The sequence below is a fragment of the Delphinapterus leucas genome, chromosome 6 (genome assembly GCF_059928025.1).
Source record: "Delphinapterus leucas isolate spDelLeu-1000000601 "Yukka" chromosome 6, BTC_Dleu_Yukka2, whole genome shotgun sequence".
In the NCBI taxonomy this organism is placed as follows: domain Eukaryota; kingdom Metazoa; phylum Chordata; class Mammalia; order Artiodactyla; family Monodontidae; genus Delphinapterus; species Delphinapterus leucas.
This window is the reverse complement of record NC_143134.1, coordinates 85,738,883-85,765,297: the sequence shown is the minus strand read 5'-3', so window position 1 is coordinate 85,765,297 and position 26,415 is coordinate 85,738,883.

Sequence of the window (26,415 nt, the reverse complement as noted above, 5' to 3'; positions counted from 1 at the left end):
CACTGCACCACCAAGGAAGTCCCCACAATGCGTTTTAAAAGGAAAAAAAATCATCAAGGATGATCAACATGAAAACTTAAGCTGATAAAACTTATACAGTTGAAAGAAAAGGAAAGAACCCTATGGTTATCCAGGGAGATGATAAAAAGTCATCTTTATGAAAGGAAAATAAGGCTGGCTAAGCATCCTTCAGTACCAGAAGACAGTGAAGCAAGATCTATAGATTTTGGAAGAGAAAATACAGGACCAAAGACTATTATACCCAACTAAGATGTCATCCTCCAGAAAGGCAACAGAGAGATTTTCAAATGTGCAGGAACTCAAGGACTACAGCATACATGAAATGCCTTTGAATCTATTACTTGTTAATAAAATCAAGTCAACCAAGAGAATAATCACAACAAGGAACACAGGAATGTGAAAGGCATTATATGAAAAGAATCGTGATTATTGAACCTAATTAAATGTAGAACCGAAGCTAAACAATTTTGGAATTATTGCTGTGCAACAAAATTTCAATGTTACAAATGTTGAAAGAAATCTACATCACATAAAACAATATTAATTATAATGGACTAACACAAAAGTCCCATTGTGATAATTTTTTTACCTTCAAAAAAGTGAGTCAGTTGATTCTAGTTCACTTTTAAAGTTGGTGAAAAGAAATGGGGGTGTGAAGGTTAAGTTTAATAACAGAATATATGCTTTATAAATTTGGGGGAGAGAGTAAGAGGAAGGAAGTTGCATACCAGAGACCGAATAATAAAATTATAGAACACAGCAAGAAAAAAATAAAATGCCAAATTAAGCCAAGCATGCTATTGCAACAGTGATTAATGGGATAAGATTTTTATTTTAATCAACCAAATGATTTATCATGAGAAAATAGCAAATCAGAAATATTATCATCCTGTATCTCTCATCATATGGCAACCTACATAGAAATTATAAAAAGAATAGCAACAAAAACATCATAAATATTTTGTAATTTACAAAATCTCCTCTGTTTAATTACTTTTAGGTAATTAAAAAAGTAGAGTTAAAAAAGAAAATTACAAAGTAATAAGGAAATAATCATAATGAAAATAGTACTTTCAAGACCTATGGCGTGTGGGCAAAGCTTTGATTAGAGAAAAATGCAAAACCTTTAATATTTATCTTGCTGAACAAAAAATGATAAAATAAGTGAATTACGTTTTACATGAGAAATTAGGAAACGAACAACAAACCAAAGGAAAGTGGAAGGAAGGAAATAAGATAAAAGCAGAAAATAATTTAACTCAATGCCAAAATTGATAATCCATGAAGGGACTCTTTAGGGGAAAAGTCAATAAAATAAATAATCCATTAGCTAGCTCAATAAAGAAAATCCACAGAGAGCACAATATACTAAATCAAAAGGAAAGATGATGAAATAACCAGAGATACAATTTTTTTCCTGCATAACTCTATTAAGATACATTTGAGATCCTGGAATGAATGATTTTCTGGGAAAATAGAAATTACCAAATTGTAGAAAGGGCAAATCTAAACAGGTCAGTAACCATGAAAAAAAAAATGATAGAATTATAAACAACATTTCTTCCCAGACAGCATCAAGCTTGGATCGTTTAACGAGGGCATTCTTTAAAATAGGTTAAAATTATTGTTCTTGGGAGGCTCGAGAAAGGAGGAGAGCTTTAAGTTAGATGTTAAAGGGTGGTAGGGAAGAATTCTGAACAAAGACACAGAGCTTGAATATCCTGAGGTGTCACTGAGGGACAGTGACTGGATGTCTTGGAATCTCATTAACAATATGAGTATCGACGACATGAATATATGCACTTTGGCTTTCCTGGGAAACTTCACACGTACTCGTCACCGGACACTGGCAAGGTCTTGGGTCTCTCTTCAGCTGCAGGCAGTCCCTGAAGAGAGACTCAGCTGAGAGCTGTCAGCTGCTACTCTCAGCAGCTGAGAAAAGCAATGCTTGAATCTCAGAGTGGGGAGGTCTCCACAGCACTCCACAGCATCGATTGCAGTCTACACCTTGCACTGCTTGGATCCACTTTTTTTTTTTTGCTAAAAATTCTGGGAGAATCTCTTCCTGGATTTTGGTGGACCTCTTTTATTTTATTTTTAAATTATAGTACAGTTGATTTACAATGTTGTGTTAATGTCTGCTGTACAGCAAAGTGGTTCAGTTATATACATATTCTTTTTCATATTCTTTTCCATTATGATGTATCACAGGATATTGAATATAGTTCTCTGTGCTATACAGTAGAACCTTGTTCTTTGTCTATTCTATATATGTATACGGCATCTGCTAATCCCCAAACTCCTACTCAATCCCTCCCTCACCTCCCCTCCCCCTTGGCAACCACAAGCTGTTCTCTATGTCCATGAGTCTATTTCTGTTTTGTAGATAAGTTAGTGTCATATTTTAGATTCCATGTATAGTGATACCATACAGTATTTGTCTTTTTCTGACTTCACTTAGTATGGTAATCTCTAGGTCCATCTATGTTGCTGCAAATGGCGTTATTTCATTCTTCTTTATGGCTGCATAGTATTCCAGTCTGCGTGTGTGTGTGTGTGTGTGTGTGTGTGTGTGTGTGTGTGTGTGTGTGTGTGTGTGTAGCAGTTGTCCATTTTCAGTTTGCATCCACATACTGGGCTAAGGAGCCCATGTTCCAAGCTTGAACGTTTTACTCCTCCTTCAGCTGATCATAAGAGTGACGTAGAATAAGAGGTGCTGGTTCAATAGTAATGGATGATAGGGGATCTGGCCGTCTGCTTATGCAGCTAACTTTTGCCGTTTGGCGCTGCTTATGCCCAAATCTGGATCTGCCACTTTCATCTTACAATGGATAGGTATTAGGCTCACCTGACCTTGTGTCTTGGTGAGTCTGATAGGACCCTGATCATGATCAACAGTTCTGGTCAGCTTCCTTATCATCTACACTAGATTTCCTTTGTTGTACTCAAGACTGAGTAACACGTTTGTTGGTTGCCCGTGGTTCTTTCTCCTATCAGATTAGACTCCACTTCCTGGCATCCAAACTTGCTGCTCATTTTAATAATTATACCACCTCGTTTCTGAGGACTGAGTTGCTGCCACCTGGCCTCTTTTATATTTGCAATCCTAGAATCCCCCATTGCTGTCAGAGGGCCAAGTTCTGTAATGGTGTCTTCTTCTGTCAGCCTTGGTCTTCAAAGGAGAGCTACCACCGGGCTTTTCAGTGTTGCTGGTGCCCCTCTCACCTGCACATTCCTTATTGCTCTGGTAAATGGAGCACCTCTGGGTCTGCCCTTGAAACATGGTAATCGGGTGGCTTTCTGGCCTTAAGTAGTATTTCCATCTCAGCAAGCCCACTTCTCTTCTTCCACCATCTGGCAATTTTGACATTTCTGCCTCACTCAGTATGGGCTACTGCTTTTGCCAAGCTATTAAGAGCAACATGCTATCATCTTTTCATAAAGTCCTTATAAGGTTTTAAGCCTTGTCACATGAAGATTTCACATATCCATACACTCTCCCTGTTTCAACTTAATGTTTTACCCCTTTGATCCAGCACCCTTAAGATCTAGTAATATAACCGCTCTCCCAGATCCTGCCTTAGCATATTAATTCCATCCTGCAGCAATTTTTAAGACACAGTCCCTTTCCTCTCATAGTGGTCCCAGCACGTCCATGGCCAGATTATGTTGTGCCTTAAATTTAATACCTAAGCCACTTTTTGACATTTGTTGTTAGAAGACTTTCGAAGTGATGCTAATTTTTTTTCTTTGTAGGTAACAGATTTTCCCCCATGGAAGCTTGTTAATTTCTCCTCCCTCCCTCCCTCCCTCCCTCCCTCCCTCCCTCCCTCCCTCCCTCCCTCCCTCTCTCCCTCTCTCCCTCTCTCCCTCTCTCCTCTTCTCTCCCACTTCCCTCTCTCCCTCCCTCTCTTACTCCTCCCTCCCTTCTTTCTTTCTTTTTTTTCATTGAGTAAATAATATATTCTCATTGTAAAAATTTGAATGGTAGCAAAAAGTACAAAATGAAATCAGGAATTCTCCGTACCACTGGTCACTACCATGTGCTCTATCTTATTGCTCAAAAGTAGGCATTGTTAATAATTTCTTATGAATTCCAAAGGATATTTTTTCCATGTAATCTCCCTATCTATCTATCTGTCTATTCATTTGTTGTTTATATGTGCACAGATGATATCATAGTCTTTGTACAGTCCTATAAATTACTTTTTTTTCCCCATCAGGGTATTTTGTGTTTATTTCCATGCTACCATGTTTCCCGATGCTAGCTTCACTGACTCTATAGTTGAAGTAATAATGCCCTATTTATTTTATAGGAAGTTGAGAATGAAAGAAGTAATTTGATTAAAATACTAAGATATAGGGACCTAAGTAAATCAGGCAAGTAATATTTCATGCTATTTCAACTATATTAATGATTCCTGAACAGAATTCTCTATAATAATGGCACATGACTATAAGCATAGTACCAGAGAGAGATAGTCAAACGCTCTGATTATGTTCATAGAGATAAATGCCATTTCCACATTTAGGCATATGACTCACCTTTAAAGCTGATGGTTTTCTTTTTCCTGTCCTCACATTTAAATCTCGCCTTGCTCTTTTAGACTAGCTTAATCATCTAACCTACTGATATTTTAGAAATTCTGTGTTGTATTTAACATTTTTCTTTCCCTATTAGACTTTTCATTAGTCCTCTGTTTCAAATTGTATATGTAATTCGAATTATATATATAATTTGAATTACATATATAATTTGATTTTTTTTAAGTTTAGGACCAGAAGGTTCTTTTTTATCTTAGACTCTTAAAATAGCTTTGATTTGCAATTTGCTTTTTCACAGGACTTCTCTTTTGACATCATTTTCATAACATTATTGTTAGAAATGATTTTCTTTCTTCTTTATTTTCAATTTTTTTTTTTTTTTTACCTATTATCCAGTTTTCTTTTGACATATTCTGAGGAAGATAACATGAATATTTTATTTGTTTCTTTCTGATTACAAGTAAAATGAACTAGACCCAGGCAAGTTGTTCCAGTGTCTACAGATAAAATGTCTTTGCAGAGAGAGAGTATCATCCATGATATACCTTAGTGCTAGAGGACGTGAATGGGTATAGTGTTACGTTCAGTTGATTTATTCATATACAAAATTTTAAATGAGTGAGTACTGCATGTGAGATACTAGGGAATTCTAGGACATATTTGTGTTGGGGGTCACCAAGACCACCACTGGATTTGGTGATTTGCTAAAAGGACCAACAGGACTTAGAAGTCATTATGTGAACATTTATGGTATACTAGAGTTAAAGGATACAGAGCAAAGTCAACAAAATGAAAAAGCGCATAGGGAGGAAAACAGGGAAAACCAGGCAACAAGGGTGTTGCATTTGTGTACAGCATACTGCAACATGAAACTCTTATATTTTATATATTACACATATTATGTATTATAGGCAGGAACATTTTTAAGCATTTGGTCACCAAGGTTAATATTTATACAGTGATCAGTCTGCCAGGAGTTGTACACCACATGGTTTGATGACCATCAGAGAGTAATTCCTGGAAATTCCTTCCTAAATGATATCTTACGTAGTAGATATACTTGAAAAGTAAGGATCAAAAGAGACTAACACATTACCAGAGTTCCTTTCAGTTGTTAACAATTGGTGCTACTCATCATCATAGCCTATGTCCAGAATGTATCCCATTGTGATGCCACTCCAGTTTTCACGTTTCCACTCAGCATTGTCAGTTTCTGAAAGTGGAGGTGGTCTTGGCAAACATACAGCTTCACCATTTGGTCTAATTATGCTAAGAGATAAAAATTATCCCCTTGCTCTGAGCCTCTCTCAGGGCAGCAGTGTAATGTGTTTTCCTCATTGCATAACCCATTTTTTCATTCCTTTACTTTCAGCTACTATTTTCTTTTCTTTTTTTTTCTTTTCATTGTATTAGTTTACTTTTTTAATAGCCTTACTATTTTGCAAAGACTCATAGATGCTTGTTACAAATAAAATTAAGCAGTATAGAAAATTATAAAGAAGGTAAAAAATATCACCCTAAATCCCACTACCCAGAGATAACCATTATTAATATTTTAATAAATACGTCTTATATCTCTCCATTTGTATAATTTGCCTAAATGGTATCATACTGTTCCTGCCTATAATATATATGATGAGCATGATTGCTTTTTGTTGAAAACATCAGCTCCTATTCCTCTTTTTCTCAACTTGTCTTTGATCTTAACTCACACTGTTCCACTTTTGGAAGGGGTGTCAGATTTAGCTCTAGTGTTGGCCCAGGTTTCCGACAGCAGTAAGCAGTATGAGTCTAGCAAGTGCCTCATTCCCCTTCACTCCCTTCCCATTTATCTAGGGCACAAAGATACAAAACTAGTGAGCTGTCTCGGCCACTGAGCAATACAGCTGCAGTCACTAGGAATCCCAATTTTGCAAAGAACCCATATATTGTATGATTCTATTTATGTGAAATTTCCAGATTAGGTAATCTGGAAATCTACAGAAAGTAGATTGGTGGTTGCCTAGGGCTGAGAGGGTTGGGGATAATGAGGAGTGACTGCTAATGGATACGGAGTTTCTTTTGGGGGTGATGAAAATGTTCTAAAATTGATTGTGGTGATGGTTTCTTTTGTTGCATGTGCTTTTGATGTCTTACCTAAGAAATCATTGCTTAAATCAAGGTCATGAAGATGTATGCCTACAATTTTCTCCTTAAGAATTTCGTTCTTTTAGCTTCTACATTTAGATCTTTGATTCCAATTTGAGCTAATTTTTACATATGATGTGATGTAGGGGGTCCAACTTTTTTTTTCTTTTGCATGTGGATGGGCAGTTGTCATAACACCATTTATTGTAAAGATTTTCTTTCCCCATTTAATTGTCATGGCACACTTGCTGAAAATCAATTGACCATAAAATCAATTGAGGAGTACTGCCATCTTAACAATAGCGAGTCTTCCTATCCATGAACATGAGATGTCTTCCATATGTCAGGTCTTCTCTACTTTTTCTCAACAATATTTTTTAGTTTTCAGAGTATAAGTTTTACACTACTTTTGTTAAATCAGTGGTTATCTTTCTGTTGTTGCTTTCATTAAAAAAATATTTTTGTGATTCTTTTCTATTGTTTGTTGTCCTGTTTCATTAATTCCTATCTTTATTAATTCTTTTCTATTACTTTCCTTAGGTTTACTTTTTATTTACTTTTCAAACTTCTTGTGTTGGTAATTTAATATTTAATCTTATTAATATGTATTATCAAAATTATAAATATTCTGCTAAATATGACTTTAGCTCCTTCCCACAAATTTTGATATTGCTCCCATTGTAATTCAGTAGTGTGTTTCATAATTCACAATATAACTTATTCTGACATATCCATGCAGGTGGGGGTTATTTTAGTGGCAAGCTCTTCATAGTGGTTCTATTTCAAGTCTAATCATTCCTTTATTATATTGTCCTAATCTTATGCTTTCTATTTTTTCATTTATCTCTTTTTTTTTAACATCTTTATTGAAGTATAATTGCTTTACAGTGGTGTGTTAGTTTCTGCTTTATAACAGAGTGAATCAGTTATACATATACATATGTCTGCATATCTCTTCCCTCTTGCATCTCCCTCCCTCACACCCTTCCTATCCCACCCTCCCTATCCCACCCCTCTAGGTGGTCACAAAGCACCGAGCTGATCTCCCTGTGCTATGTGGCTGCTTCCCACTAGCTATCTATTTTACGTTTGGTAGTGTATATATGTCCATGCCACTCTCTCACTTTGTCCCAGCTTACCCTTCCCCCTCCCCGTGTCCTCAAGTCCATTTTCTAGTAGGTCTGTGTCTTTATTCCCATCTTGCCCCTAGGTTCTTCATGACCATTTTTTTTTTTTAGATTCCATATATATGTGTTAGCATATGGTATTTGTTTTTCTCTTTCTGACTTACTTCACTCTGTAGGACAGTCTCTAGGTCCATCCACCTTATTACAAATAACTCAGTTTCATTCCTTTTTATGGCTGAGTAATATTCCATTGTATATATGTGCCACATCTTCTTTATCCATTCATCTGTTGATGGACGCTTAGGTTGCTTCCATGTCCTGGCTATTGTAAATAGAACTGCAATGAACATTTTGGTACATGACTTTTTGAATTATGGGTTTTTTCTCAGGGTATATCTACCTATATATCTTTACAATCACTTTTCCAATTACTCTTTTTTTCAAATACTTGAGGGTACTTATTTTTCTGTTTTAGGTATTGACTGATGTTCCCTCATAGTGCTTTTCCTTGGTAGTTTGTAAATTTTTATTGATTACAATTCTGCAAGTGGGGTAACAATTCTGGAGGAATCCCATGAACTCTAAGATGTGAAAGGGTTTCTCCAGAGAAGGTTGGTTTTGCTTTTGTCAGGACTGCAGGCATTCCAATGGCCCTGGACAAAGTGTTATGTTAATGTTACAGCTTGTTTTTTTTTTTTGCGGTACACGGGCCTCTCACCGTTGTGGCCTCTCCTGTTGCGGAGCACAGGCTGTGGACACGCAGGCTCAGTGGCCATGGCTCACGGGCCCAGCTGCTCCACAGCATGTGGGATCTTCCCGGACCAGGGCATGAACCCGTGTCCCCTGCATCAGCAGGTGGACTCTCAACCACTGCGTCACCAGAGAAGCCCTACAGCTTGTATTTTACAGAGCGAATGAGTGTTGTAAATTCAAACTTAATTCCCAAACTGGGAATAGACTTTGGGTTTTGATTAATCCCTGAAGATTTTTCCTCATTCCATTCCTAAGATAAATGGCCTTTTTTTTTTGCTGCTTTAGGCTAGTGTCAAGGAGAATTTTTGTATACCTCCTCTTAAATGATATTTAAAAATTGGATATAATTTGTAGATGTAACTCTCTTCATTTCAGAAACAGAGAAACTAAAGCATTAGAGATGTTACCAAATTCTTCTTAGCCATCTTTACCTGCTTTTCCCTTAGGAATTTCAAAGTCATACTTTTGAAAACCAGGCTTATTACATTTCTTTTCCCCTCCAAGGCATTTCCTCCTTACGTATTTCCTTTTTTCTTTGCGGTACACGGGCCTCTCCCTGTTGTGGAGCACAGGCTCCGGAAGCCCAGGCTCGGCGGCCATGACTCATGGGCCCAGCTGCTCCACGGCATGTGGGATCTTCCCAGACCAGGGCACGAACCCGTGTCCCCTGCATCGGCAGGCGGACTCTCAACCACTGCGCCACCAGGGAAGCCCTGTATTTCCTTTCTGATTTAAGATACAATCTTTTTAGTCCTTTAATTAGCAAGTTGGAATCATCAGTTCTTGCTCCCTGCATCAGCTATCACCACACACCATCAGTTCTACCTTTAAATAGCTCCTGTACTTCTGTACTCATCCCCAATTCCAGTATCGCTGCCCCAGTTTACATCCTCACTGTATCTTACCTGGACTCTGGTGGTTTCTCCCTAAGTAACCATGCTGCATTCACATTTTCCCTCAGATTAGCGTCCAGTGTTATTTAAGACAGAGGTGGGGTCATGTCATTAGCTTGCTTCAAAAAATTTTTGGCAGTTCCCCATTACCTAAAGATTAAATGGACACACATTTTATTTTTTCAACTTCTTCCTTTCCTATTGTCCACTGCATTTTACATATTGCAGTCAAACCAGCCTATTGGATTTTCCCAGGATACCCTATATATAATCATACCTCTTTGTTTTTTCTTTGGCAGGATAACCTCCTCCAATCCATGGGTAGTTTCTACTAATTATTTAAAACCCAAATCCAGTGCCGTTGCTTCTGCATATCTTCCCTGTCATATAATTAGAACTAATCGCTTTCTTCTTTATGTTTCCACTCACTTTTCTCATGCCTCCGTTTCAGCAGTATCTTATTATAGTGTCAACTTTTACATGCCTGTTTTGCTCTTTCGACTGTGAGCTCCTGCAGGGTAGAGACAATTTTTCATTCATCTTTATCATCTCTCTGCCTAGCTAGCATGTTGCCTAGAACACAACAGATGCTCAATAAATGCTTTTAATAAATTAATGAAATAATGAAGCTATATTACTATATCAAAATAGCAACAGGGAAATGTTTTCAATTTTAGATAATATGTATCTTCTCATCTAGTATCTGCTGCACAGACCAAGAATTCAGTGGGGGACCTAATTCTAAATGATACCTGCTGGTATGGAAGCAAAATTAGATTCTTTGAACCTTATTATCTTTTTCCTTAAAATATAGCTAGAAATTCCTGGCTCTTAGTTGCTATAGGACCAGATAAGCCAATATAACCAGTAAATTATTTATGTTAACTAATATTGGTAGGGATCTTAAAAAGTGCTTTTCTTCTTATTTCAATTACAATACCTATTCACAATAGTAAATTTAGAATACATAGACACACAAATAAAAAAATCACATATCATATCACTATCACTCTGTAAGATAATCAATATTTTGGATTATATTTATATAACTGATAACACAAGTAAAGCCAGAGGGTATGTACTGTTTTGCATTCTTGGCATTGAAAGCAATATATTAAAAATAGTTTATTATTGAGGATGCGTTCAGCTGTTACATGTTTTATAGCAGAAATATGTTTATGCTATTATAAACATATGATAATCTGTTGAAAGCAGAAAGCTTCAAGTCAAACTGTCCTAAGCAGTAAAGAAATCTACTTCTCTCATCATTGACAAAGGTCAGGAGGTGACTCTGGTTGGCTTATACTAATGAGCATGATCACTCCCTGAGACTGGACAAAGGGTCACCTTTTCTGAGTCACATGGGGGAGCGGTGGCTGGATTAAGAAATTCAAGAGCTTATTCCAGAGGAAGATGGAGGTGAGATGATGTTGATATTGGGTGACCTGCAGAGTCAATCAGAGTGGCTATAGATTTTTCCTCTTTTTTAAATAAGAGTTGAAGCTTATTGCACTTAAAATCGCTCTCTTCCCTGATGTTGACATTTAGGTATTGTTCCTTCAATTTTTCAATATTATAAACAGCACACCTGTGAACAATCTTATGGTTGCATCATTGTGAAATCCGTGTTTATATGTACAATTTCAGAGTCATATTAAGCAACCTATTAAAGCTTTGTGAGATGTTGCCTATGGAAAAGTCACACCGTTCCCACCAGCAGCATGGGACAAAGGCTGCTTCTTTTACCTTCAACAACATTGGGAATTTTAAATAGTCTACCCTGGCCAGGGGCTCTTAAACTGTGCTTTTGCAGAATCCAGCTTAAGCCAGTGTGGGTTATTTCACAAGCTGACTTAGGCTCCCAGTGCTTGATACTATTCATGTTGAGTCTGTATCAGCTTATTGTTTTCTCAGTCCATTGTATTTTAATTCGCATGTGTTGCACATGTGCTTTTAGGATTGATCATGAGCTGAGTAGCAAAAAAGCAAAAACAAACACAAAACACAATACAAACTACTTGCACATGAGCAAATTTTGGAAAAGCTAAAGACCATCTGAGAAAGGATGCATTTTAAGGCCCAACCTCTTTTCTCTAACTCTCAAAACACCTTTCTCCTATAAGGTATAATTGGGCCCAAACCCAGTATATATATATACACACACACATACGTGCATACACGTACACACACACTTATTAACAATTTATCCATTGATCATTTTAAAGATTCCATTATTTCACAATAGGTTTATAATCCCTAGGCCAGGTACTGAGTTCATGTGAGACCAAGAGCTTTTTACCTTGTGCAAAGTTGTTAAGGCATTTAGGTGTCCCGGTGGTGATGATTTATTTTTATTTCTCTAAGAGGTCACTCTGATTTAGGAATGGGTAACTATGGGAGTGGAACATTGTATCTCTTCTCAAGCCAATTTTCCAGTTCTGCATAAACTTGGAATGTTTGTAAGCTTTCCTGCCAAGTATATGATATCATTAAATGTAATAGGTCTGTACATCGCAAGTGTTACATTTTGGTTTCAGTGTGTAAGACTTATTGTAATCCATAGCATAAAACACTCTTCGGAATTCCCGCATCTCTAACAGAAATGTGTTTAAAAGCACATACAGTGTTCTTTGTGTAGGTGGTTGCCACGTGCATCATTTCATTTTCAGAAAGAAACACCAATAGAACCTGTAACTTTAAAAACGTATGTGTAAAAATTTTACAGTCTTTCTTTTAACTTCCTTTCTTTGTTTCCTTTCTTTCTTCAATTTTGTTCTTTTCTCTCAACTCTCATTGAGACCTCAGGACTCCATGTAGATCCTGCTCTACTAAGGCCAATTGGCCGATAGGCTGGGAGGCCCGTGAAAGCCTCGGGTAAATTAATAGCAGAGTCGGTGCCTGAGAACCATGCCTGGCTGCTCTTGAAATCCTTCTGAAGCCTGAATTATTTGTATTAAGATAGGCCAGCGCTCAGGCCCCTATGAGTCAATTCTTTGTAACAGTTGCCAATATTTTTATACCTGAGAGAGCGGCTTCATTCTTTATTATTGCTCAGGAATCAATACTCCCATTGCCCTCACAAAATGCTATACAAGCATTATTGGCATTTCACTTGGCAGTGAAGAGTATCGACATCAATCTCGCCAACTGCACACCTCGCTAACCCTGCTCCACTTCTCCTGTGTCTATTTGTATTCCATCTGGGCTGTCCTCGGCTGCTGGATTTGAATGGGAATCCTTAGCGCTGCCCTGACAGGTCCTGCGATAAGGAAATGGAAAGGCATCATTTAACCACTCACAGAAACAGTCCCTTTCTCCCCACCCCTGCCCATTTGTGCTTGGAGGTTTTTCAGCATTTAATAAAATACCATTTCCCACCACCCTGTGGTTTTCCAAAATTGGCATCTCGGAGCTCTTCATTAATAACCAAATGGCTGCTTCTAATCTACTGTGAATTTTAAAGTAATTTCTGGGCACTCAAAGTAGCAGATCTTAAAAAATGAAAACTCACACACATGGAGGTACAATGTGCACAAAGAGGCATGGTGGGAACTGCAGCTGCGTTTGCTCTGAATACTGAACGTGGATGCTGGTCTGGTTGTTTAGTAAACTTAGTAAAAATGCTTCTCACCCCACATGTAAATTCCCCTTTAAACATGCAATTCTTTGGTAATATCTCAATGGAAGCCATTATAGGGGATTCTGTCATATGTGAATCTCATGCTGGGCATTATCAATTTGTAACAGATGTTGTTTGATCCAAAGGAATATCTAGAATATATAAAGAACTCTTACAACTCAACAGTAAAAAGAAAAATGACCTAATTAAAAATGGGCAATGACCGCAGTGGGATACCACTTCATGCCCATCAGGATTGCTCTTATCAAAAAAAAAAAAAAAAAAAAAAAAACCAGAAAATACAAGTGTTGGAGAGGATGTGGAGAAATTGGAACCCTTGTGCACTGCTGGTGGGAATGTAAAATGGTGCAGCTGCTGTGGAAAACAGTTTGGCAGTTCTTCTAAGAGTTCAACATAGAGCTACTATATGATCCAGCAATTCCACTGCTAGATATATACTCAAAAGAATTGAAAGCAGGGACTCAAACAGATGCTTGTATACTAATCTTCACAGGAGCTTTAGTCACAGTAGCTAAGAGGTGGAAACAACCCACTTGTTGGCAGAGTGACTTTGAGTTACGTGTATGATTGCTCTGAGACTCAGTCTCTTTCTCTGTCCCGTGGCAGTGATACGATAGTGGTGATGGTGTGGTGATGTTGATAGTGTAATAATGGTGATGGTGATATAATGATGACATTTCACAGGATTATTGTCAAGATTAAGATACAGTATGAATAAGATGATTGAGATTTGTGATAATATCTAAAACTGTAATACACCATCATTCTTTATTTTAAATCCAAGAATCAGAATATTTGTATGCTTTATGTCAAGGAGATACATTAAAGAGGCTAATATTTGCCTCAGAGGACAGACAGATATTTGGAAATTACATATTCTGTGTTTGTAGTCATGCATTTCTGTGACCCTAGATTATGAAATCTTGTCAATAATCTTTAATTTCAGAATTGCATTAGCTTTGGTGGAGATAAAATGGCAAAGCTATTAATTGTTTCCTAGGAGAAAAAGAGTTGGTTTTCGTTTGTATCACTTGCAAAAACTTTCTGCAGGAGGTCTATTTTCTGAGCCTGTCTTTGTGCCAGGTAAAAAGGAAAATGACTTTGAAAAGATTAATTCTTCACTAGATTTGTTTTTTGGCTATCAAAAGGCAAGGTAAGAATTTTTATATATTATAGATGTTCTCCTCACTAGATCTTAATTTACCTAAATATGTCCAGGAAAAAACAAATGAATCCATCATTTTTTTAAATAGAAAAAGCCCTGGAATAGGAGTCAGGAGTCTTTGATTGTAGTTTCAGTTTTGCCACGTGTTAAACATGTGACCATAAGCAAATTAATTAGTTATCGAGCATTAGTTTTCTCCTCTGTTAAATGGTTGTAAAAAAGACCACCTATTTCATGTAGATGTTGAGGTCAACTAAAATGATATTTGTGAGAATGCTTTGTAAATTATAAAGTTCTGTATAAATAAAATGTGCCATATTTTCTTAAATCTAAAATTATCAATCATAAGATGTATCATTAGTTACATTTCACTAAGAACAAAAATGCTGCCAAGTAAACTATGATACAGTGCCTTAGTATGCTGTTTGATACATGAAGGGATCATACCAGCCTCTTTTTGTTTTGAATACCCTTTCATCTATTCTAAGAAATATTGCGGTACATCTTGCTTTCAATTGTGTCGCTTAGCAGGAGATAGGCAAATTTTTGCATGTAAATCAGTTACAAAACATAGCAACATGCCTTGTGTTTTCCTAAGTGCAATAAAGAATTTCATTGATCCATTGCAAGAAAACACAGAATTGCAATCATGCCTCCCATGATTAATTAATATTTCCTCCTCAAACATACACATTTTTGCCCTGTTCCCATTTCTTTTCTTCATATGCAAGAGTTTCATTTCATCACTAAATCAAAGTACCGTATCTTTGAAGACATTTTGAATGGCAGTTAAACTCAACAGGTGATGCCCCAGCAATGCACATTACTCAACTGAAGTGACAAAAATGTGAATGGCTATGTCCAAGCTTCTTCATGCACTGTTGGTGAAAAGTCCTTTATGACTGCCACCTGGCAGTCCCTGATTATAAGACCATTGCTGATTTCAGGGATGTTAGAATGTGGGCAAAAGTGTGTCTCAGAATTAATTGAATATTGCATTTATGTTATTAGCCACCATGTGACACTTTTATCCTTAATAGAAACTGCAGGTAGCTCATCGCTTGATGCATCTTAGTAATAGGAGCGTGAGGCTCCTTGAAACTAGTGAGGCCTCCTGAGGTTACGGAGAAACCATCCAGTGCTTCTTCAGTATTTGTAGGCCGTGTGGTGTCTGCTTTGAGTTATCTCTTCTCCACACTAAACTCTGACACTTTGTCACTTTCTTTACACTTTGATACGGCATGGTTTTGAGAACTCTTCTTTTGATCGCTTTCCTCTGAACTAGGCCTCATTATCCACGCTTCTTTAATGCACTGTATTTGGAATTAAGCATTCTATGCCAGTTATGCTTATTAAAATGATGGAAAGATCCATCATTAACTTTCTAAGAGCGACAGTGATTTGTCTTGAATCTCTGGGTAAGTAAAAATTTGGAAACATAAATAAATTCTGCATGTACTTGTGTAGTTTTATTTTTAAATGACGTTAAAACTACATTAAGCTAGTTATTCAATATATATTATTATTTTGAATTAAGTACATTTTTATTCTTACAATACGTGTTCCTAGTTTTTTAGCATGTCTGTTGTAACTTCACAATTCTTTTTAGAATGCTGAATGGGCAGAGTCAGAATCAGGCTCCTGATTCTAGGATACACCTGGGATAGTTTCCTAGGGATGCTGTAGCAAAATACTGCCAACTGGGTGACAAACAGCAGAAGTGTATCCTCTCACAGTCCTGGAGATTAGAGGTCTGAAATTACGTTATTGACTGGGCCATGCTCCCTCAGAAACTGAAAGGGAAGATTCCTTCCTTGCCTCTTCCTAGTTTCTGGTGGTTTGCAGGCAAACCTTGGCATTCCTTGCCTTTGCAGCTGTAACACTTCAGCCTCTGCCTCCACTGTCACATGGTTTTTGTCCTGTGTGTCTTTGCCTTCACATGGTATTTTTCTCTTCTCATAAGGACAACAGTCATATTGTATTATGGCTTTCTCTAATGACCTCATATTAACTTGATTACATTTGCAAAGACCCTCTTTCCAAATAAGTTTACATTCCTAGGTACCTCCAGCTCCTAATCTGATCATCTTTCTTAGCATTCAATTCATATTTCTCCATTCTGTACAAAAGGATCTAAAAAGTAAACTATCTGACTGTTAGGAACTTGCTGAAGTTCCTATAAGCTTTGTGTCCTGGATTCTCATATTAGACAATTCCTGTAATCCTCTCAGAGAGCAAACTGTAAGTGGAGTTGTGACAAGACATTCTTAGACACTTTATGATGGCTGCCCTCTCCTCTAGGTACTCACCATCCATTCCTTTAGCAATCCATCCTTGTGTCCAGTGGTTTGTTTGCCAGACCTATCATTTTCTATTTGAAAGTGAGACTGACATTGGCTTCCTTCCAGTTTTTAGTTTCCTTTGCCCTTCTCTAAGATTTCTCATAAAACAAGGATCGTTGTTGAGTGATTTTATTTATAAGTTCTCTTAGAGCCTTGGGATATAACTCATCTAAGCCAAATGACTTGAATTCATATAAAACAACTTTACTACCCTTGGATTTTGTATTCCCTTATGAATTCTTGCTCTATACTTGGCAGAGAAATCAGAAGCAAAAACAGGAAGTTAGATGTTCTGTTTTCTTCCAACCAAACTTCTATTTAACACCTTTGGTCCCATTCAGTGGTCATGACCTTCTTTTGTTTACCTTCTTATTTGTGAAATAATATTTATTTATTTATTTTTTGCTGTACGCGGGCCTCTCACTGTTGTGGCCTCTCCCGTTGCGGAGCACAGGCTCTGGGCGCGCAGGCTCAGCGGCCATGGCTCACGGGCCCAGCCGCTCCGCGTCATGTGGGACCTTCCCAGACCAGGGCACGAACCCGTGTCCCCTGCATCGGCAGGTGGACTCTCAACCACTGCGCCACCAGGGAAGCCCTGTGAAATAATATTTTTGAAAGACTTTTGTCCTTAGCACTCAACAACTCGAAGTCCATTCATTTCGGACTTAGGCTCCCTGATACCATGGCTTCATACACATCCTCAGTTATTCTTTTTTGCATTCTTGGGGCATATACTTATTTTATGCATTTCCTCCTTGTTGCTTTTACCTAAGATGATTTGCCATTCCATAACTGGAATTGTATCAGTAAGAGCTTCCCGACTCTCTTGAGTCCAGCCATTCAAGAGTCATGCTTGGAACCACATGCAATGGAACCATGAATTATATATACTTTTGATATATACATGTTTAAATGTCTCAGCAAGATATTTTTGGCAGGCTTTTCCCAACATCGTCTACTGTAGGTATTGCGATCTAAGATGATAGGACTGATTTTTTCCAAGTCTTTCATCATTTCCCCATCATGAACTCCTCTCCTGGTTGGAATTAGGTCTAGAATAGTAGTTCTTAAAGTCATTGTTTTCAATCATTGGAGAATTGAGATTATCAAAAAGGCTAGACAATAATTTTTCAGAACTGTTTTACTTTTAACAAGATGAGATTTGTTGCCTTTTCCTGGACAAATGAAATCCTTATTATTGTTATATTTTTCTTGCCTCTGTGATAAGGAGGGATGCACTATTTAGCCTCTTCACACAGTAAGGCGACCTGTATTTTCACAGCAATATCACTTACATTTCTTTCTTATAAGTTATACATCATGTTTTCCAACACTTCTATCAATGCTTTAGGTATTTCTAAATGGGAATATATGAAGTGGAATGTTTAAATGAGATACTACCTCTCCTAGGTTTGACTACATTACTAGTACTATAGATTTTAAGTTCAAAAGTACATGAGAGGGCTTCCCTGGTGGCGCAGTGGTTGAGAGTCCGCCTGCCGATGCAGGGGACACGGGTTCATGCCCCGGTCCGGGAAGATCCCACATGCCGCAGAGCGGCTGGGCCCGTGAGCCATGGCCGCTGAGCCTGCATGACCGGAGCCTGTGCTCCACAACGGGAGAGGCCACAACAGTGAGAGGCCCGCGTACCGCAAAAAAAAAAAAAAAAAAAAAAAAGTACATGAGAGAGAAAAATCCTTCATGCAAAATTATAAATTTCCAAGAATTTTTCAAGAATCAATTCCATGTCTCATATTACTCAGCCGAATCAAGAATAGAAAAAGCTGTCAGTGATACTCCTTGTAATTAAGTTCTTACTGGAGAGTAGTCTGAATTTGGGGGGAAAGAAAAGGATATCATGGGGGTCAGATTCTATTTTATGGCATTTAGCCTGAGGGCAGGCTATAATCACATTTGAACAAGGTGGCTAAAAATCTTGTAAAAACCATAGTTCTCTGGCTTGAGGAATCAGAGAGCAGAGATTGGGGTAACTACAACCAGTGGAATATTAGGGGAGAATACTAGGAAAGAGAAATCTGGAAAAAGGAAACCTCCAAATCTGTGGGCACACTTTGCCCAAATCTCTGGATGATTCCAGAACTACTGTTGTTTGGGATGGAATTCAGATGCAGATAAAATAATTGACTGACTTTTGAGATGCTAATCAGAAAACAGAGTTGGCAGTTTTGAGTTCAACCAAGTTAACTAACTGGCTGCTTAAAAAGCTTAGCACTTTTTCAGGATTAAAATAGAATTCACATAACATTCACAGTGTCCAAAATACAATCCCAAATTACTTGAAATACAAAGAACTAGGAAAATATGACTCACTATTAAGAGAAAAAACAGTCAAAGAAGAACTCCAAGCTGACTCAGAAGTTGGACTAGCAAGAATTTTAAAGCAGCCATTATAGCTGTGCTCAAAGAGGTAAAGGAAAATATATTCAGGGTGAATGAGAAGATAAAAAATCTCATCAGACAAAAAATATAAAAAAGAACAAAGTATAAATTCCAGACTTGAAGAATAAAATATCTGAAATGGAAACTTTACTTAACCAGAAAGTGGAGTTGACAAAAGAAAAGAGTCAGTGATTCTTGAAGATAGTTTAATAGAAATTATCCAATTTGTAGGACAGAGAGAAAAAGAAAATACACAGGGCCTCAGTGACCTGTTGGACATTATCAGGAAGACAGGAGGGAGAAAATGAGGGGAAAATATTTGACGAAACAGTGGCCAAAAATTCCCCCAGTTGGTGAAAGGCAAAATTTTACAGATTCAAGCACCTCTGAAACTCAAAGAGGATAAACACAAAGAACAAAATGCCTGGGCAGTTACAGTCACCCTGCTGAAAACTCAAATATAAAAAAATCTTGAAAGCATCCAGCAAAAAAACATGACAGATTTTATACAGAGGAAAAATGACTTAAGTGCTGACTTCTTGTCAAAAACTATAGAGGCCGAAAGAAAGTGAAAGAAAATCTTTAAAGTGCTGAAAACAAATAAGTTATCAACCCAGAATTCTGGGTGAGAATATGTATTTTGAACAGAGGTGTGTATGCATCAGAGTGGGAAATTATTGGGACATCTTGCCAAGAACTCTATGACAGTCCTAATACTTTTTAAACATATTTAAGAGGGAATGAATATAAGCAGTGCTTTACCTAGTGCTACATCATAAGAAAGTTTGAATTCTTGCCTCTTAGTATATCTTTGTTTTCTGTTGTATCCCCATTATCAGAAATGCCCCAAGGCAAGAACAGAGTAGTTATTTGTTAATAAAATAATATTTTCCAGATCGTAAAGCAGGTGGCCTCTCAGTATTTAAACGTAAAGTAAAAGTTGTAATTAGAAATCATTCCTGTCAATCATCTCGTGTATGAAAGTAAGACACGTCAAGTGAGAAAGGCATTATCTGGGAGCTTGTCTGTAGATGAACATACTTTGTTGAACTTCACCTCACATTAGAAGTGTGTGTGTGTGTGTGTGTGTTCATTTCTAATTTTCATTTGAAATGATCCAAGGAGGAAGGCTTTTCAAACAGAATACTAAAAACCCAATGAGGATAATATATGATTTTTTTTTTGAAACCTTTATTCATTTATTATTTTTTTAAACACAGACTGGATGACTTTATTTATTGTTAAAATTTTAATTTATTTATTTATTTTTGGCTGCATTGGGTCTTCATTGCTGCGCGCGGGCTTTCTCTAGTTGCGGTGAGCAGGGGGTTACTCTCTTCGTTGCAGTGCGCGGGCTTCTCATTGCCGTGGCTTCTGTTGCGGAGCACGGGCTCTAGGCACGCGGGCTTCAGTAGTTGTGGCTCGTGGGTTCTAGAGCGCAGGCTCAGTAGTTGTGGTGCATGGGCTTAGTTGCCCCACGGCATGTGGAATCTTCCCAGACCAGGGATCGAACCCACATCCCCTGCATTGGCAGGCGGATTCTTAACCACTGCGCCACCAGGGAAATCCCTATGATAATTTTTAAATGCTATTCTAGAGGAGGAAAATTCTCTACTGTCTTAGAGCCTCCAGCTGGGCCCGTGATTAGATTAAACTGACACAACAGATTAATGAGAGGAAAGCATACGTGTTTAATTAAATTTTTACATATACATGGGGACTTTTATAAGAGAATGAAGACCTGAAAAAGTGCAGTGCAGAAAGTTTTTATATCTTTTAGATAAAGAAATGATAAATTTGTGAAGAAATGACAAGACAGGTTTGGGCTAGGTAGGGGCAACAAATTGTGGGGAAGTGACTAGGAGATACATATGAAGGGCAAGGCAAAAGTAATGGAATATCAAGGTTATTTTAGTAGGTTTGTCTGTGCAGAGCCATTTTGGCATCTGTTCTGGTGACAAGGAACTTGCTTTCTTTCTGGTACAGGGAAGGCATCTTGCTTGTGGGAAATTTTATGGCCTACTTTTGGTAGGAAGGGTAAGTCAGAGATCTCTTCCTGCATCTGCTATTTCTCAAGTGCCTTCAACTCAAAATAATCAATATGCCAAAGTGGCATATCCTAAACCCCTTCATTATCTTTAGTATGAAATAAATGGACTTAGTTGAAAGCCCTAATGACTTATGTTAAACTCTTAGAGAACTGAGTCTTTCATTCATTGACATTAAATTTTGAGCTTAGCAAATTGGGTTTCCAAATGTTTAGTAAATTTTACCCCTAAATTATATCTCAGAATTTATGTGTGTTTTAATATTCACATAGAATCTTTAGCTATGGTATTTAAACATTTTATAGCTAAATATTTTCATCTTTTTTCTTCTTAATTCTCTTGTGTCAGTTCTCAAAATATTTTATATATGCTTTAAAATTTTTAAACACAAATGATGTATGAATAATTTCTCCTTATAAAATATCAAAAAAACAAACAAACAGAAACATAGCTCCTCTGAAACCATTCTTACAACCTGATCTTTTCCTTCTGCTTGAAAGTAATGAGAGTTATGAGTTTAGCCTATCATGCCAAACATATTCCCTATACCTATGGCTCTCTTTATTTATCCTGTAGAAAATATATACTATTATTTTATGCATTGTCAGCATAAAATTATTTTATGTGTCTTTAGTATGTTGTATAATTTGCTTTTGACAGTTATCACATGTCTTCAGCAATGCTCCATATTTGTGTAGTGCTGGTATATTTAGAAAAATAATACAAATATATCACAGTTAGATTATTCAGCCATTTTCTGCTGATGGACATTTAGATTTTTCCAGTATTTTGTAAAATAAACCATGATGCATTTTGTATGTGTTTTCTTGTGTGTATGTGCAAGTGTTTCTCTAGGAGCAATATCAACTAGTGAAAATATTGGGTTATGGGCTGTGAACATTGTCATTTTTCATAGATGATACCATATCACTCTCCACAGTGGTTGCACCAGTAAACCTCCCCACTTGCAGGGCACTATTTTTAGTTACATTTCATCATCACTTACTGTTACTAAGTTTTTAAAATTTTGTTTGTCTGATGGAGGAGTTGACCCACTATCACTTTTTATAAACCTGTAAACTATAATAATGGTTTAAAAATTTTTAAATGGTTACATTTAAAATGGTTTACATACCTACAAAATAGTCTTCATTTTGCCACAAAGCCTAAAATATTTACTATCTGGCACTTTAACAAAAAGTGTGCTAACTCCTGATCTAATGGAAATGGAATGGCATGTCATTGTATTAATTTGCATTTCTATAACCACTTAGTAAAATTGACCATGTTTTCATATGTTTATTTATTTGTATTTCCTTGTTTGTAAATTGCCTGTTTGTATTTTTTGCTCATGTTTCTAAATGTTAAATTGATTGAATGAATTCTGTGTGTATTCTGAATACCTGTTTTACAAGACAGTGTTGTTTGCCTACCCAGTGGTCATCTTCCCCATTTATTGTGTTTTGCTAATAGAACTTCAGTTCATTCAGGTTCTGGGCAATGATGTACTTCTGGAGTTTTGAATACCACCCAAATCCTAAGGTTGGGGAGCTGTAAAATTATAATTATTCTAAATAATTGTACCAACTGCATTCCTGCTTGCCTGTAATTAGTTTAGTATTGAACGTGTGATGAAATGTGTCCAGTGAGATGTGAAGTCCTCTGGGTATTTCCCCTCATTTTAAGAATGAATAGTGGGATTTTTTTTTTTTTTTTTTTTTTTTTTTTACCCCTTTACAGCCTCTGTTTGCTTTCTTCTCATGTGACTTCTGGGAATGTTATGCTCTTTTGAACATAACCATAGCCAGATTAAATGGACAAGTAAGGATATGAGAGTAACAGAACAGTATTATAAACAGAGGGTGGGATATACATTTTGAGGCTCTTTATAGTTTAGACTTTTTTATGTGGGTTTTCTGTTACTTGCAGCCAAGTACATCCTAACTAATGTGTTTAACATCTGGCACTCTTCCATGTGAATTTTAGAGCCATATTTTCATATTCTAGTCATTTGAAGTGATTAGAACTATTTTGCCTCTAGAGATCAATTTGAGCTTAAATGATACCTATAAAACGTTGAGTTTTTCCTTACACTTTCCATTATTCATGTCTTCTGTTTAGGTCTTTAAATAAAATTTTTTCTAGGAAGATTTTGCAAATTCTTATTAGATATATTACTAGATACTTTACAGTTCTTAAGAAGTGGCTTTTATTTTTTATTGCATTATATAATTGTTTTTTGTTAGTGGAAAGAAACATCATAGATTTTAAAATATTGCTATTGTACACTACTAACTTGCTACATTTCTTCTTTTGATTTTTAATCCTGTATCTGTGGGCTTCCTTGACCTTTTTATGAATCCAGCCATATCATTTACTAATTACAGTTTTGTGCCTTGCATCCATTACCTTATAATTTATACATCTTCAGTCGTTATCTTATTGCATTGTTTGGGATAATTACAGTGTTCAGTAGAAGGTATGAAAGGAGTTATGCATGTATTATTTCTGCTTTGTTTCTGAATTTAGTGAGAAATGCTTTAAATATGTCATCTGAAGTAGGATGCTTGCTGTAAGTTTACTGTGGATATACTTTACAGCAAATAAGCCCCTCTTTTTCTCTTTTTATTTATTTATTTTTACTAATTTTCCAGGTCTTCTTTCTTATTAATATGAATGAGTGTTGAAGATTATAGAAGAACATTTTAGCCTCTATTCAGATGACACATATTTTTCTCCTTTAATATGTATCAATGCACTGAATTACATTGGTGAATCTATTAATTAACAATTATTGTATTCCTACAAAAATACCTACCTTGTTCTGAGTAGATACAGGTAGGTGCTCCAATATAATCTTTCAGAATTCTATTTGCATATTGTTTATTTTTTCCCCAAATAACCAACTCTTGGATCTGCTTAATCCTTTGTCTTTCTGTTTTCTTTTTCTTTCTGCCTTCATTTCGCCTTTATTATTATTTTCTCAGATTTCTTTTTTTAAAATAAATTACTTAATTGGATGCATAATGCAACTTCAGTCTCTCCATTTTTTTTTCTTATAAGAACATTCAACGTGATGAGTTTAACTCTGAGAATTACTTTGTCTTGGTTATATAATTATTATCAACTTCTCAAGAAAAGTGCTAGTTTAGATTCATTCACTTATTTGTTAACCTTTAGGCATCGTATATCAAGTGCTTTTTCTATTCCAGACTTTTCACATATACTGTCTAGTTTAATCCTCAAACAACCCTGTGAATTTTCCTAATTTCCCTGATGAGAAAATGGATTCTGAGAGTTTAACTGACTTGGCTACTGTCCCTCAGCTTGTGACTGGTGGAATCTCTGGCTTATCTCTGCCACAGTGAGTCTTTAAAAGCATAATTTAAGCAGGACTGTGCTAGCAGCATGGTATCTTTCATAGGATTTTCATCAGCTATATGTTTCCTCAGTGTGTGTTTGGATTTGATGGGTAGGATGGAATATAGGGACAGGAATGAAAAAATGTTCATATTATGGAATGTTCCATATCTTCTGTTATTGGTTCTTTGAGCTTCTTCAGTAATGAAGAAATTTGAAAAGAGCATGGATTTTTCTTGGAGAAGGTTAACATTGAAGCCATGAGCTAGTTTAAGGAAGTTTCATGGAAAGGAATTATTTCAGAATTATTGTTGTTGGAGCAAGGAAGATTAAGTTTTCCAATCCACTTCCTTTAACCTTATTTCAAAATGCTCCTTGTTGTGATAGCATCACCACACATGAAGGTTACAAATGAAAATTACTGGACTATTTTCTGAAAGGACATTTTTCTCAAAGTCCATCTTTAACTAGTAGAACCAGTAGTATTAAAATTGGACACATGACCTTTTTCAGGATTAGGAACTAATTTTTTCTGTAAGACAGAGAAAGGTGTGACCACGTGTTTGCCTTTATTGGTCTTAATGGAACAGCCTAATTAGACATTTAGGAATATGACATAACTCCTCTTCCAACATGCTGAATCACCAAACTGGCATCGTTTTAAGATGTGAGTGAAACATGTAAATAAGACTTTTTTTGACTCTTAATGGTCAGCTTATCCACAGATATTTTAATTGCTGGACTTGTGTTTGTGGTGATGACACTGGTAAACATCATTTCTGAGAGGATCTGATGACGTAATTCAGAGAAACCGACAGTTCAGTGACCTCACAACTTTCATTAAAGAAAAGGCTCTCTAAAAACTTTGCAGTGTGATTACGTTGATTACGTTTTAGCAACTGATTACAGTTTCACTTTATTTTTCTCTGAGGCAAGACACGTGGTATTTTTTACATTGCTTTTGATGTTTTCATTAGGCTAGCAGTGTATTAGAATCCTGACTTATTGCTTCGGTGAATGTCAGGGCCAGACATTTTCTGTTGTCATTTTTAAAGTAAGAAATGTACTTTTTCTTGTCTTTAATATTTGAGTTGGGTGATGAGAAAAAATTTAATTTTGCCAAGAAAATCTGCCATATACATAACACATTCATTTCAGTGAAATTAGGAAGTTGTTTTTCATTTGCTTTGATTTTTCTTTGCTTTTACTATTTTCACATTACAAGAAGGAACATTTGTGTTATCCACTGTGCCTTGGTGAAGTTTATTAAATTATATTGTGGGCCCACCAACAAATGAACTATTTTACTCCAGGCAATGGACCCACCCTAATTATAGGTAGATCTTGATTTTTAACAAGGAATACAGGTTATCAACATGTGGACTCTTATTTCTTTGTCTTTTTTCTTTTTTCTGATGGGAGAATATAATTAGGAGTTAAGACACTTGACATAGTATTTTGGTGAGTGATTTAGTTTGAGCCCTTCCTCTCTGGGCACAGCAGAGGGAAACCGTGTGGAAGCAGTCTGGGACCATGGAGGTCACTCTTCATTTCCTCAGGTTTATTATCCAGATGCAGTACTATTTGTGCTTTTGCTTCATTTCACTCAGCTGAGCATGGCTGCTTTCTTGATCCTTTACATTTCACACCACTGAGCTTGATTGTTCTTGGGTCCATGGTTGCTCAGTTGTAGCATTACTCACGCTAATAGTCTAGGCTTCAAACCCCAGCTAACGCCAAACCCTCAAGATTCACAGGTGATGAATCATTAGAGGGCGTGCAGAATATCCAGAGTGCTAAAGGCTCACTGAAGCTATTTCTGTGTCATATAACAGGCTGCACCATTAGGTTTTGGAGTTAGAGTATCGAAATCCTCAGTTCAGCAATCTGATTGATGAATTGTCGCAGGGATTATGCTGGAGAGAGAGGTCCACAGAAAGTTCTGGCATATTGCCCCAGGGTCTTTTTTTGACATATTGGCTTTATTTGAGAAA